This window comes from Balaenoptera borealis (genome assembly GCF_965194805.1).
Source record: "Balaenoptera borealis genome assembly, chromosome: 10".
In the NCBI taxonomy this organism is placed as follows: domain Eukaryota; kingdom Metazoa; phylum Chordata; class Mammalia; order Artiodactyla; family Balaenopteridae; genus Balaenoptera; species Balaenoptera borealis.
This window is the reverse complement of record NC_138874.1, coordinates 97999687-98014021: the sequence shown is the minus strand read 5'-3', so window position 1 is coordinate 98014021 and position 14335 is coordinate 97999687. Positions and strand designations below refer to the sequence as shown.

General features: G+C 34.6%; 1 protein-coding gene across 8 annotated transcripts in view; it reads left to right on the top strand.

Annotated features, from left to right (window-relative positions):
* LOC309636184 (uncharacterized protein) overlaps positions 1-14335 on the top strand; it is a gene marked incomplete at its 5' end in the record, with an annotated part of 720691 nt that overhangs the window by 563213 nt on the left and 143143 nt on the right. Inside the window, one exon of one of the 8 annotated variants that reach the window (XM_082408528.1) lies at positions 5406-11535. The exons of the other annotated variants lie outside the window; for them this stretch is intronic. Of the gene's footprint in view, positions 1-5405; positions 11536-14335 lie in introns of those variants that run through there. 8 annotated transcript variants of the gene reach the window in all.

Here is a 14335-nt window from a genome sequence, read left to right as displayed (position 1 = left end):
TTGTCTTCTCTCCACAATTTTCTTCCTTTCTGTCTAGACTGGCTGAAAATCCCACAAAAATTCTCTGACCTTGCAATTCAGTATCTCTTGAGACTTCTTCCTAGGATCCACTGAGAGAGGCATAGTCCTAAAATGGTAATAAAAGGAAACAATGATTCATATTAAATTTAATGTTTGAAATTATATTTAATTAAATGCAGTTATGTTTATGTTTGAAAAGATAATTCATTTCTGTGTTCAAGATTTGATAGATACAAATGTTATAAAGCAAAATTCTGCCTCTCACTACTTACCTCCAGTCCAGCTATCCAGTTTTCTTCCCTAGAGAAAACTATTCTTATTAGTTCCTTTTACATCCTTCAGCAGGCATTCTTTTCCTCCCGGTTTCAGAGACATGCATATTGATTGTATTTTTTCAGTTAATGGGACGAAGTAAGAGAGTAACATTGACATATATACACTACCAAATGTAAAATAGATAGCTAGTGAGAAGCAGCTGCATAGCACAGGGATATCAGCTCGGTGCTTTGTGACCACCTAGAGGGGTGGGATAAGGAGGGTGGGAGGGAGACACAAGAGGGAGGGAATATGGGGATATACGTATGCATATAGCTGATTCACTTTGTTATACAGCAGAAACTAACACAACATCATAAAGCAATTATACTCCAATAAAGGTATTAAAAATATATGTATCTTAGAGATAACTCTATACAATATACATACAAATTGTTATCAAAAAAGAAAGGTATAGAATTCTATTGTATACATGCGTAATAGTTTATCTAGCTCTATAAATGGGCATTTATCTCCTTTCTGAGTTTTGTTATGAATGACAGGAAGGAAATTGAGAACTTATTTTCTAGTGCGGTTGAGTAAGCTCCTACTCAACTGATGCTCCTGAAGATAACAACTGTAAACTCTGTTTACAAAAAAAAAAATCTAGACACACAAGGAAATGAACCCACAAGGCACATTAAAAAGGAGGGTAACATTTGAATGAAAATGTCAGCATGTGTTGAGTTTCTGATTTTTTTGTCTTTTAACCTAAGGATGGGTCACAGTTGGTGCAATGGAGAACAGCTAAAGCTCTAATTGAAAACAAGCAAAAAAACAAAACAAAACAAAACAAATAGTAAGGTTTTTCTGGCCTGAAAAAGCAGAGAAAAAGCTTGGAGTAACTTTAGCTCATAAGCAATGGAAAGTGCAGGGGGAATCCCAGAGATAAGAGAGTCAAAGATATGAGAGAAAGAACAAAAACTATGGTCTAAATTTCTGATCCAGAAACATGTAAATATGTAGCAGACAGCCCAGCTAAGACTAAAAGAATTGATTTGAAACTTGAGCTGCACAGGAGACAATTTGAGAATCAGTCTGACCAGTTTATTGCCTATTATACACTCTCACACACTGTTAAAAGGCATATAAAAGAATAAACACATGCAAAGATTCAAAATGTTCATAATACAATACAAAAATACTCTACATATAAAGAGAAAACTGTACTACCCTATTTTCAAAAGAAAAGACAATCAGCAGATTGTGACTCTGAGATGACTGAGATGTTGGAATTAGCCAAGAAAGATTTTATAAAAGGTCATTATAAAATTGCTTAGTGAAATTAAAAACAAAATTTTTGTGATAGATGAAAAGGAAGGAAAATCAGCAGTCAAATAGAAACTGTATAAAAAGGTAAAATAAAATAAATTGAAAAGAGTTTTAAATATAAAATTAAAAACATACAGGATGAAGTTAATTTCAGAAAGGACATAACAAAAGGAAAGAGTCAAAATTTGGGAACACAGATCAACAGAAGTTATACATTCAGAAGAATATAAAAGGAAATAAAAATATCAAAAAATTCAGACTCATGGTCCCTGAAGAAAATATCTAATCATATAACATATATGTGACTTGAATCCCAGAGAGAGAGAAATGAGAGAAAGAATATATTTGAAGAAATAATGGGTGAAAATCTCACAAATTGGAGAAACATAAATTTAAACTTTTTAAATGCTTAGTGGAACTCAAACATAATAGTTAATCTGCTAAAAAACAAACAAAAAGTCTTGAAATCAGCCAGATAAAAATGACCCACTACATAGACAAGCTCCTGACCTTTCGCTAGAAACTATGGAAGTCAGGCAGCAATGGAACATCCACTTTTTAACGTGTGTTGCAGGGAGCATATACAGTAAATCCCCTACATAAGAACCTTCAAGTTGCAAACTTCCAAAGATGTGAACGTATGTTCACATGTCCAATCACATAAGTCAGTTCACGTGTCTGGTGTTCATTGTCACATGCATGCATCCTCTACAAGTGGTTGTGCATTTGTGTACCTTACTATACAGTACTGTATACAGTAGTGCAGTGTCTTCATTTTAAGCCCAGGATGTCCGGAAGCAAGTGAAAAAGCAGCAGTGATGTAGGTGGTACTGCTAAGAAGTGCAAGAAATTGGAGGCCCAGAGAAAGGATGAAGAAAGAGGAAGAATAAGTAACTGAAGGACTGAAGAGATTCACGATGCAGGAAATGGCAAGGGGGTTTTATTTATTTGAGGAGGCACTGTTAGTTTTTGAGGCACAGGACCCAAACATAGAACAGAACACAAAGGTTGCAAGCAGCCATTCAGAATGCAATCCAGTGCTACCGTGTCATCTATGATGAGAAAAAAAAGAGCTACTACCCAGATATCCCTGGATCATTTTTTCAAGAGGGTGGATAGAACTGAATCCAGCAAGGAACTAGACCTGTGCCATCAATGTCAGTCGTGAGTGAAATTACAGCTTGCCTTCCATCTCCTGTTGCTGATGATCCTTCAGCTCTACCATCTCCCACCTCCTCTCCCTCCTCCAGTCAGTAACTCTTCTTGCCTGTTCACTCAATGCCAGCCCCTGTATGCCAGCTGTTGTACTGTACTACTGTACTTTTCAAGGTACTATACTGTAAGATTAAAAATGTTTTATTTTTTGTGTTTGTTTTTTTATGTATTATTTGTGTGAAAAGTATTTTGAACTTATTACAGTACAGTACTATATAGCCATTTATGTTAGTTGGGTACCTAGGCTTGTTCATAAGTTGGGACTTATGAACAAATTGGACTTACGAACATGCTCTAGGAACGGAACTTGTTTGTATGTAGGGGACTTACTGTATTGTCATCTCAGATTTGTATATCTGGCAAAAATGAAAAATGAAATAAAGATATTCTTATGGCAATTTTTATTCAGAATATCTGAAGTACAGAAGTTTTAAAGAAATTTCCCCTCAAGATGAAAAGTCACAATACTAGAACATAACTCAGTTCTTCAGAAAATAAAGAACACTAGAAGTGGTAAATATATCATAATTCTAGTAATATATAGTAATGGTCTTGAACTAAAGAGCAAGCTAGTAAGAGCTGACAAACCTATATATAAAATTTAAAATATACATAAATAAAGGAATAAAAAACCTATGACAAGGGTAAGATTTACTTTTCCCTTTTTATTTTTGGTATAATATATAATGGAATTTAATTAACCATGGATGGGGCATTATTTTCTGGTTAAGGGCAAAGAAATCAGAAAAATTTAATTTAACCAAAATAAACCATCACCAAAAAAACACAATAGAGGATAATTGAGGAAAATCCCTTTTTGAATTGACTATGTTATTATGCTCAAAGTTCTATTGTCTGAGGACTGTGTTCCTGATTTAGCTTCTGGAAATTCACAGAATAGGTCAGACTGTGCATTCATGGTAAAAGAAGAGAAATAACATTTAACCATATTATGGGTCAACTTTATAGTAATTTTTTGATTAAAAAAAGTCTGAATTCCATAAAATCCAGAGACTACGGGACCAGTTTGGGGTGCCTAACTCAAGTGAAGACATACAGAAACCTGATTCATTCTTGACCATAATTGGAACCTTTGTGAATAAATTAAATGCTCAACAACTGTCAGAATACATGAATGATTGACTAGAAGGGATGAGAAAAATAGAATGACTCATATCAAGGGAAAGAGCTAATGTTCATAATCTGGAGCTCTAGGACAATCATTTAATATCACAACTTTGATGCATAAAATTGATACAATTTTGGCCCATAATATCACTAACTAGAAGAATTTAGCTCCAAAAGGGACTTGAGGGGTCATGCAGTCTAACACCCATGTTTTACACAGAGCAGGTGTTTGTATAGAAGAGCAGTGACAACGTCAACTCTGTTAGTAAATGGCCTTGAATTCCAGACCTGAGTCTGTAGGGGACATTTGAAATAGTCTGAGTGGGGAATTAGTGAAGGCTGAAGCCAAGTTCTGGGTAGAACTTTTTCTAAGAATTAAGATGTCTCCCTTTCTAAGGAAAGAACCATAAACATTTTTTCCTCTAAACAATGGAGAATATTTACGATAGGTAGTAGGTTCTATCCAGATGACCTCTTGTAGATGCCTTGATTTTTAAATTTTGATTCTTCTTCCACTTCTGAAAATATGCAGGTGCATCTATTCTTTACTCAGCAAATCTACATATAGTATTTTTCCTACCTAAATGACATATGTGCAAGATTATTAACTGCAGTGTTGCTTGTAAGCCCAAAAGACTGAAAATAATCCATGTTTTCATCAGTAGGATCTTGTTGAATAAATTATGGTTCATCAAAATATTACAATAAACATTTTTTTAAAATACGTTGTTAAAAACAACTCTCCATGTACTGAAAAAAATTTTCCAATTTATATAGTCAAATAAAAGAATAAAGTGTAGAATGTTATGTAGCATGTTACCTTTTATGCAAAAGGAAAAGAAAGCTTTTTATTCACATATGTTTGCATTTGCATAAAGAAACTTCAGAAGTGTACAGAGAAAGTAATGGTGGTATTTAAACTGTGGAAGAAAAACATAAACTGAGTAAATAAAAGATATAGAAGCAAGTCCTTTTGCTGTATTTTTTCTCTAGCTATCAGAATGTACTAACTAGGCAAATATTACATATAAAAATGCCAGTAAGCAAAACATTTCAAGCAGGGGCATTAGTGGATCATGAGACCAGGCTCTAAGCCACAGATCAACACAAAATTTCAGTTAAAAGAGGCTGAGGAGTATGTGCATTTGTGCACACTGTGGACTGTTTAAAGACACTAATCCTCTCGAATCCCTTCATAATAATCTGTCTAATTTCTGCTCCTCACTGTCAAAGCCAATTGTTTTTCCCACAAGCAAACTCATACCTCCAGTGAGTATTTGACAGTGGTGAAATGCTATGTGCTTACTTGACCAAGATGTCATTACATGATGGGCTCTTCATCATGCCTGGCCCTCCTAGATCAAGGGAGCAGATAGGCCAATGTCAGACAGTACCCAGAGCTCAGCAGGCACCTGCATTCATCATTAAAGAACTTCCTCTTCTTTGTGTTCTAGTGGCAATGAGAAGAGAAAGACTTCCACATTTAGCACTGCCAAAGATTCAAAAGTCACCTCCTTATCTATCCTCTGTAGATTGCACTTGATAACTGTTTGCTTTCTTTTCCTTTCAACTGCTTTACGTTGGAGGTATGTATGTGTGCTTATGTTTATTAAATAAAGTATATCATGATAGTTAGAAAACTATAGGTTCAAATTTCAATTTGATACCTACTAGCAAAATGACTGGGGAATTTACCTATCTAAGCCTCATTTTCTCACCTGTAAAAATGGATAATGATGTCTACCCAATAGAGGTTTTTGATACAAATTAAATGAGTTAATGTCAAGGAAGTATCTTCTTTTGTCTTGGATTAGTCTGCCTTAATACAGGGGTTGATATAAATTGCATGCTCTGTATATGTAAGCCTTGGGTCATGCATTTGGTGCCCAATCACATTAAGGGAATTTGTCATATCAGTGACTATACTTTATTGGATATATTTTTGAAAAGAAAAGAAATACTTATTCAGATTAGGATATTCTATAATTGTATAAGGGTGCCATCACTGCTTTGTTAAAACCTTTGGTCTAAGACACCTATCCTACAAAAAAGAGATGCACCTCATGAAGGTTTCATGAGAGATGAAACTCATGGAGGTGTTACTATCTTCCTTCATTGCAACTAAACGTATTAATAAGGGTTGTCCACCACTTACTTTTCTTATTAAAATAATCTAAATTACATTATAATTTATAAAGACTCTATCGAACATTTGCTGTTATTTTTTCTATTTTATAGAGGAGGAAACTCAGGCTCATTGGCCTGTAGTCGCCCAGCTAATAGTTGGCCAAGCTGAGAATCAGTTCTAACAAGTCTGATTCTAAAGTCCTTGTTCTTAACCACTGTATTTCCCAAATTCTTCTATAGAAGGTCTGATATTCTAGAGATGGCAGTAATACTGAATCCAAACCAATTATTTTATTCTCACCTCCTGGGTCAGTCCTGGTTCTTCAGACAGAAGTAATGGGGAAGCTTTTACCAGGCCATGAACTGGGGGTCCCTGATTAACTTGACTCCTGCTCCTGGTATATATGGAAGCATCACCTTTCCTGTGCCTACCCTGAGTTAAGCCTAAGAAAGTACATTGGGGAAAGTATTGGAAATTTTATCAGATGCATTCAGATTATTTTTTGGCCTCTGTGATGCTGGTTGCAGCAGAAAAGTGGAGGGCGGTGCATTTTATTTGTTAGAATTCTATTTTGATATGAGAATAGGAAGGAGAATTGATCTTACCTGAGGCTATATTTTTAAAATTTTATTCACTTATTTTTTTAAGATTCATTTTGGGCATTCTCAAATGAAGAGATAGCTCTATACTTAATGAGAACCATAGGAGAGAGAGAACCCATAAAAACTCTGGTTTAGTTTCCCATTCTCTACCACATCTAGCTATCCAAAGTGTGTAGAAGATAAATAAATTTCAACTACCACCAGCATCTCTGTAATTACTTTTGATAAACCTGCATTCTAGCACAAGAGCAGCATCTCCTAACCCTAATATGACAGATCTCAGAGGCTTTTGTTTGTTTTATAACCATTTTTTAATTGAAATATAGTTAATTTGTAATGTTGTGTTAGTTTCATGTGTACAGCAAAGTGATTCAGTTATATATATATATGTGTGTGTGTGTGTGTGTATATATATATATATATATATATATATATATATATATATATTCTTTTTCAGATTCTTTTCCATTATAGGTTATTACAAGATATTTTTGAATATGGTTCCCTGTACTATATCATAGGTCCTTGTTGTTTACCTATTTTATACATAGTAGCGTATATATGTTAATCCCAAACTCCTAATTTATCTCCCCCTCACCCCCCGCTATCCCCTTTGGTAACCATAAGCTTGTTTTCTATGTCTGTGAGTCTATTTCTGTTTTGTAAACAAGTTCATTTATATCATATATTTAAATTCCACATATAAGTGATACCATATGACATTTCTTCTTCATCCATTCATCTGTCAGTGAACACTTAGGTTGCTTCCATGTCTTGGGTATCGTAAATAGTGCTGCTATGAATGTTGGGAGTACATGTATCTTTTTGAATTAGAGTTTCCTCTGGATATATGCCCAGGAGTGAGATTGCTGGATCATATGGTAGCTCTATTTTTAGTTTTTTGAGGAACCTCCATACTGTTCCCCATAGTGGCTGTACTAATTTACATTCCCATCAACAGTGTGGGAGGTTTCCCATTTCTCCACACCCTCTCCAGCATTTATTATTTGTAGACGTTTTAATGATGGCCATCTGAGTGGTGTGAGGTGATACCTTGTTGTAGTTTTCATTTTCATTTCTCTAATAATTAAAGAGGTTGAGCATCTTTTCTTGTGCCTGTTGGTCATCTGTATGTCTTCTTTGGAGAAATGTCTATTTAAGTCTTCTTCTCTTTTTTATTTAAATTTATTTTATATTAAGCTGTATGCACTGTTTGTATATTTTGGAAATTAATCCCTCGTTGGTAGCATCATTTGCAAATATTTTCTCCCAGTTGTAGGTTGCCTAGATTGTCTTTTCATTTTGTTTGTGGTTTCCTTTGCTGTGCAAAAGGTTTTAAATTTAATTAGGTCCCATTTGTTGATTTTTGTTTTTATTTCCATTACTGTAGGAGACAGATCCAAAAAAATATTGCAGCAATTTATGTCAAAGTGTGTTCTACCTATGTTTTCCTCTAGGAGTTTTATAATATCCAGTCTTCCATTTAGGTCTTTAATCCATTTTGAGTTTATTTTTGTATATGGTGTTAGAGAATGTTCTAATTGATATCAAAGTTTTTACAAGGACCCAGATTAAATGGAGAATACCTTGTTATAGCTTAGAATTTCAATATATATAGTAGTAGATATCATACTCTTTCTTACAATGTGGTTTGGAGACTAAATAATCACTTGGGGTATAAGTTGAAAAATAAGTTTTCTATGAACTTTTCACCATGAAATTCTGATTCTAATTAAGTTAGCCTGAGGTGGGGCCCAGTAATCAGATTTTTAAAAATAAATTCAGTAGGTGTTTCTTACTCTGGTATTTTGTGCTTGATGCAGGCTTTTGTGAGCCTCTTATTGTTCTATCTGGAGTTAAAGTCTCTTCTAAAGAAAATTGGAATTATTCCCTTGGTGTAATTATTATATCTGCCCATCTTACGATGGGCCCAATTTTGACCCCTCTATTGGGTCACATTGCCCCTTTGGGCCACAGGGTAAGGACCTCATTGAAGAGATCCCAGGAATTATCTAGTCCAAATGACTCATTGACTCACATAATAGAAGAACCCAGCACTAAAGAATGTATAGCCCAAGGTCATGCTGATGGCCAATTAGAGACAGAACCAAGGCCAAGATGCAAATCTCTTGTGTACCAGGGTGGGGTGGAGAGAGCCCAGAAATGAAAATCAAGCAAACATGACTTTGAATTCTGAATCTCCAATGTACTATTTTTGTGACCTTAGCAAGTCACTTTACCCTCTGGGCCTCAGTTTCTTTGACTATGAAATGGGAATAATAACAAATATTTCCTGGGACAGCTGACTGGATTCAAGATAACATTTCTGAAAAGTAGGTGCTCTATGAATGCTGTTTATCTTTCCCTTTTTCATACCATTTTTGAATTGAGTCTTTTCTCCTCTCATCCAGTCTAACAGCAGTGATCCTCTTGTTTACCAAACGATATACTGTCTTTTTAAAGATACTGTGATATTTTAAAAACAATGTCCCACTGACTGTAAATTTAGCTCTGAGTATCTAAAATAATTGAGATGTAATGCCCAACTGACTGCCTCAGCTGGTTGCAGACATGGTCCAGGCAGTGGCTCTCTGAGAGTGAGGGCCTGAGTGGAAATTGTACTTCATTTCCTGGTAATAGAGCTTAGCCAGCACAAAATGTAGCCTGGGCCATAAGTTCTACATCTTTCTCCAAGGAATCACCCATTATATTCTGGAGGTCATTTGTGCCCCATCAAAGAAATCCAAGAGGAAGATAAAGATACTGATAATGAGGAAGATAATTGTGATCCCAATAGATCCACTTTGGCCAGTACTTTTATCTAAACAATGAGAAGAGTCTTTCTTACAAAAATCAAAATGGGCCCCAGACATTCTTAGTTTATTTCAAAAAATTCTCATCTATGTGATAAGTGCCCATCAAATGAAATTAATACTTCTTGAAATATCAGATATTACTCTCTATCTCTCTTGAATCTCTGGAAATGAGCTATTTGTCTATCTTTTAAAGATCATCATACATTCATGTTTGCTTATTTTTATTTATTTGTTTTTCTTTTCCTGAGTAGTGTATTAGAAAAGCAGTTGACTACAATTAAATAGTTTACTCACCATCTTTCAAACCTTAGGGCTGGAGGAGGTAACAAAATCATATCAATTTTACCAGAACTTAGACGTGAAAACCGTTCAGGGACTGGTGAGACCAGTGTGAAATTTTGTAGTAAAAAGAAAATGGAAGGGGGCTTCTATTGTCTGCTCTCCAGCTCTGAATTCATTTCCTGAGTTGGATGTTCAGTTCAGGAAGGGAAAATTCACAGCCTTACACACAACACTGATGCCCAACACAGGGCAGAAATCCCAAGCAAGGAGCTCGTGCTGCTGCATATTCATGGATGCAAATCAGGCCCCACTGCTATAGCACTTGGCTCTGAGATTTCAAATCTGGGTATTAACAGGAATTCCTACCAGTTTCTGTGAATATAGACGAGGAGGGAAATGTCAAATAGGCAGTGAGTCCATGTAGAAACTTATTCCAGCTTATTTAAAAAACATAAGCTTCTGATAAGAAGATACCCCATTCTTCCATTTAGCTTCTTTGTTATCTGGAGCAATACAGGGCTTCATCAGTGAAAGAAAACTGGGAAGCCCTGGGCCATGGACTCCTGCAGAGTCACTGAGTCACTAGCAGTCCTGGACTGTAAGTGCCATGAGGGCAGGGACCATGGCAATTACCACTGTATCCCCAGCTGTTAGCACAGTACCTGGCTCCCTGTACTAGTTTTCTACTACTGAATAACAAATTGCTACAAAAATTAGGGGCCTAAACCAACATTTATCATCTCACATTTTCTGTGGGTCAGGATCTAGGTGTGGCTTAGATGAGTCCTTTATCTCTGGTTCTTTAATGAAGCTACAGTCAGTTCAAGGCTTGACTAGGAAGGCTTCATGTCCTAGTTCACTCAGATGGCTGCTGGAAGGATTCAGTTTCTCAGAAGGTATTGGCCATTGTCTTTGTGGACCTCTGCACACAGCATTTCACAATATGGCAATGTGCTTCATCAGAGTGAGCAAGCAAGAGGAAAGGGGGAGTGTGCCAGCAAGAGAGACAGTGTTAGTAACATGAAAACCATAGTCATTTGGATGGTATACAATTATATATTTAGTCTACAAGTTGTCCGTACTCATCATACTGAAAAGATCAATATTTTAAAAGGCTTATATGAGAACTTTCTGAACTATCTTTACAAATATTCTGTAAATATAAAACTATTCTAAACTAAACAGTTTATTAAAACAAATAATCTGTTTTGGTTACACTATATTAAAAAAACATTTAAATTGTAACAGCAATAACCTAAAATGTGAGAGGAAAGAGAAGTAAAAGTGTAGAGTTTATAAATTCTATTGAAGTTAAGTTGATGTCAGTTTAAAATAGGGGGTTATAAGTTTAAATAATTTTACCTAAATCTCAAGTTAACTGAAAGAGAAAATCCTATAGTAATTACACAAGGGAATACAATAAAGAAGTCAAAGCATACTGATACCAAAAAACAACAAAATGAGAAAGAAATGACAGCAGGACAAGAAACAAGGAACAAAATATCTACAAAACAACCAGAAAACAATTAACAAAATGGCAATCTTTAGTCCTTACCTATCAATAGTTACTTTAAATGTAAATAGATTAAATTCTCCAATTAAGAGAAATAGAATGACTGAAACGTTTAAAAACAAACAAACAAAAAAACAGGATCCAACAAGATGCTACCTACAAGAGACTGACTTTATCCTTAAAGACACACATAGACTAAGAGTGAAGTCAAGCAAATGATAACCAATAAATAAATAAATAAAATCATGACTAGCTATATTCACTACAGACAAAACTTCAAACTAAAATTGATGAAAAGAGAAAAAGAAAGTTATTATATAATGATAAAGGAGTCAATAACATCAATAAGCTATAATAATGTAAATATTTATGTGCCCAACATTGGAGCACTTAAATGTATAAAGCAAAAACTAAAAGAGCTAAAAAGAGAAATAAATAGTAATGCAGTGATATTTGGGGACTTTAATACCCCCATTTTCAATGATGGATAGATCCTCTAGACAGAGAATCAATAAGGGGGACAGTGGATCTGAACAAGATTTTAGACCAAATAGACATAACAGACATATACAGAACATTCTATCCAACAGCAGCTGAATACACATTTTTCTCAAGCATACATGGAACATTTTCTAGGATAAGCCATATATTAGACAACAAAATAAGTCTTAGAAAATTCAAGAAGATTGAAATCATACTAAGTATCTTCTCCAACCACAATGGCATGAATCTAAAAACAATACGAGAAAAACTGGAAAATTCAAAAACACATGGAAATTAACATTCTCCTGAACAACCAATGGATCAAAGAAGAAATTTAAAAGGAAATTTAAAAGTTTGAGACAAAATCTGAAACACAACATACCAGAACTTGCGGGATACAGCAAAAGCAGTTTTAAGAGAGATGTTTCTAGCAATAAACACCTACATTAAAACAAGAAAGATCCCCCAAAAGAAACTAACTCTACACCTTAAGGAACTGGAAAAAGAAAAAAGAAAAATTTGAGCCCCAAATATTGCAGAAGAAAGGGAACAATAAAGATTAGAACAAAAAATAAATGAAATAGAGAGCAGAAAACAGTAGAAAGATTAACCAAACTGAGAGTTGGTTTTTTAAAAAGATAAACAGAATTGACAAACCCTTAGCTAGACTAACCAAGGAAAAAAGGGAAAGGACCCAAATCAACGAAATTATTAATGAAAAAGGAGACATTACAATGGATACCACAGAAATTCAAAGGATCATGAGGCTACTATGAACAGTATGTGAGCAAATTGAACAACCTAGAAGTAATGGAAAAATTCTCAGAGTTACAACTTACTAAGACTGAATCAGGAAGAGATAGAAAATCTGAATAGGCCAATTACGAGTAAGGAGATTGAATCAGTAACTTAAAATTTCCCAACGAAGAAAATCCCAGATGATGTCACTGATTAATTTTACCAAACTTTGAAAAAATTAACACCAATCCTTCTCAACTCTTCTGAAAAACTGAAGAGAAGGAAACATTCCCAAATCATTTTATGAGGCCAGCATTACCCTGATACCAAAACTGGAAAAGGACACTACTAGAAAAAAAAAACTACAGGCCAATATCCCAGATGAATATAGATGCAAAAATTCTCAATAAAATACTAGCCAACTGGATTAAGAAGGACATTAAAAGGATCATTTACCATGACCAAGTGGGATTTATCCCTGGGATGCAAAGATGGTTCAACATACATAAATCAATTAATGTGATGCATTAGGCAAGAAAAAGAAAAGGCATCAGAATTGAAAAGGAGGAAGTAATATAGTTTTTATTTGTAGATGACATAATTTTATATGTAGAAAATTCTTAAGACTCAACTGAAGAACTGTTAGGTTTAACCAATGAATTCAGTAAATTTGCAGGATCCAAATTGACATATAAAAACCAGTAACATTTCTATACATTATGAACAAATTTCCTGAAAAAGAAAATAAAAAATTGATCCCATTTACAATAGCATCAAAAGACACTAAAATATTTAGGGGTACATGTAGCTAAGATGGTGAAAGATCTATACACTGAAAACTACAAGATACCATTGAAAGAAGTAGAAGAGACAAATAAATTGAAATATATCCTGTGTTCATGGGTTGGAAGAGATAATATTATTAAAAAGTCAATACTACCACTATACTACTATCATTTTGTAGTGTATACAGATGTTAAATTGTAATTCTGTGCACCTGAAATGTATATATATAATTATTATTCAACCATTAAAAAAACAAAGAAATCTTACCATTTGCGACAACATGGATGGACCTTGAAGACATTATGCTATGTGAAATAAGTCAGATAGAGAAAGACAGATACTATATGATCCTACTTATATGTGGAATCTAAACAAACAAACAAGCAGACTCATAGCCAAAGAGATCAGACTTGTGGTTACCAGGGGCAGAAGGTTGGGGGAGGAAGAATTGGAGGAAGGTGGTCAAAAAGTACAAACTTCTAGTTATAAGATAAATAAGTACTAGGGATATAATGTACAGCATGATGACTGTAGCTAACACTGCTCTATGATATATAGGAAAGTTGTTAAGAGAATAAATCCTAAAAGTTCTCATTCATGAGGAGAAAGTTTTTTCTTCTTTCTTTTCTTGTTATTGTATATGCACCATCCCATTAAAATTCTCATGTCAGTCCTACAAGGTGGGCAGTATTATTTGTCCCCTAAAGAGAAAGAAGCTGGAACTTAGAGAGGCTGAATGCCTTCCCAGTTCACAGTGCTAATCAGAGTCCAATCTGGTATTCAAGCTCAGGCGATTTGACTTCAAGACATGTGAGTCTAATCTCTATTTCACTTTTGTGTTTCTAAAATCTCTTGAGTCTCATAATCTGGAGAAATATGTGCAGGTTTTTGGAAACAGAAACATGCATGGACTATTTACAAAGTCTCAGTATACTTACATTGCCTTGATGCTCAAAGCTAAAGAGAATTGCCCTCAGGACTGGATGCTTATTTTCCTCTTCCCATTTCTTTTTTCTTTCTCTGTTATTTACCAACA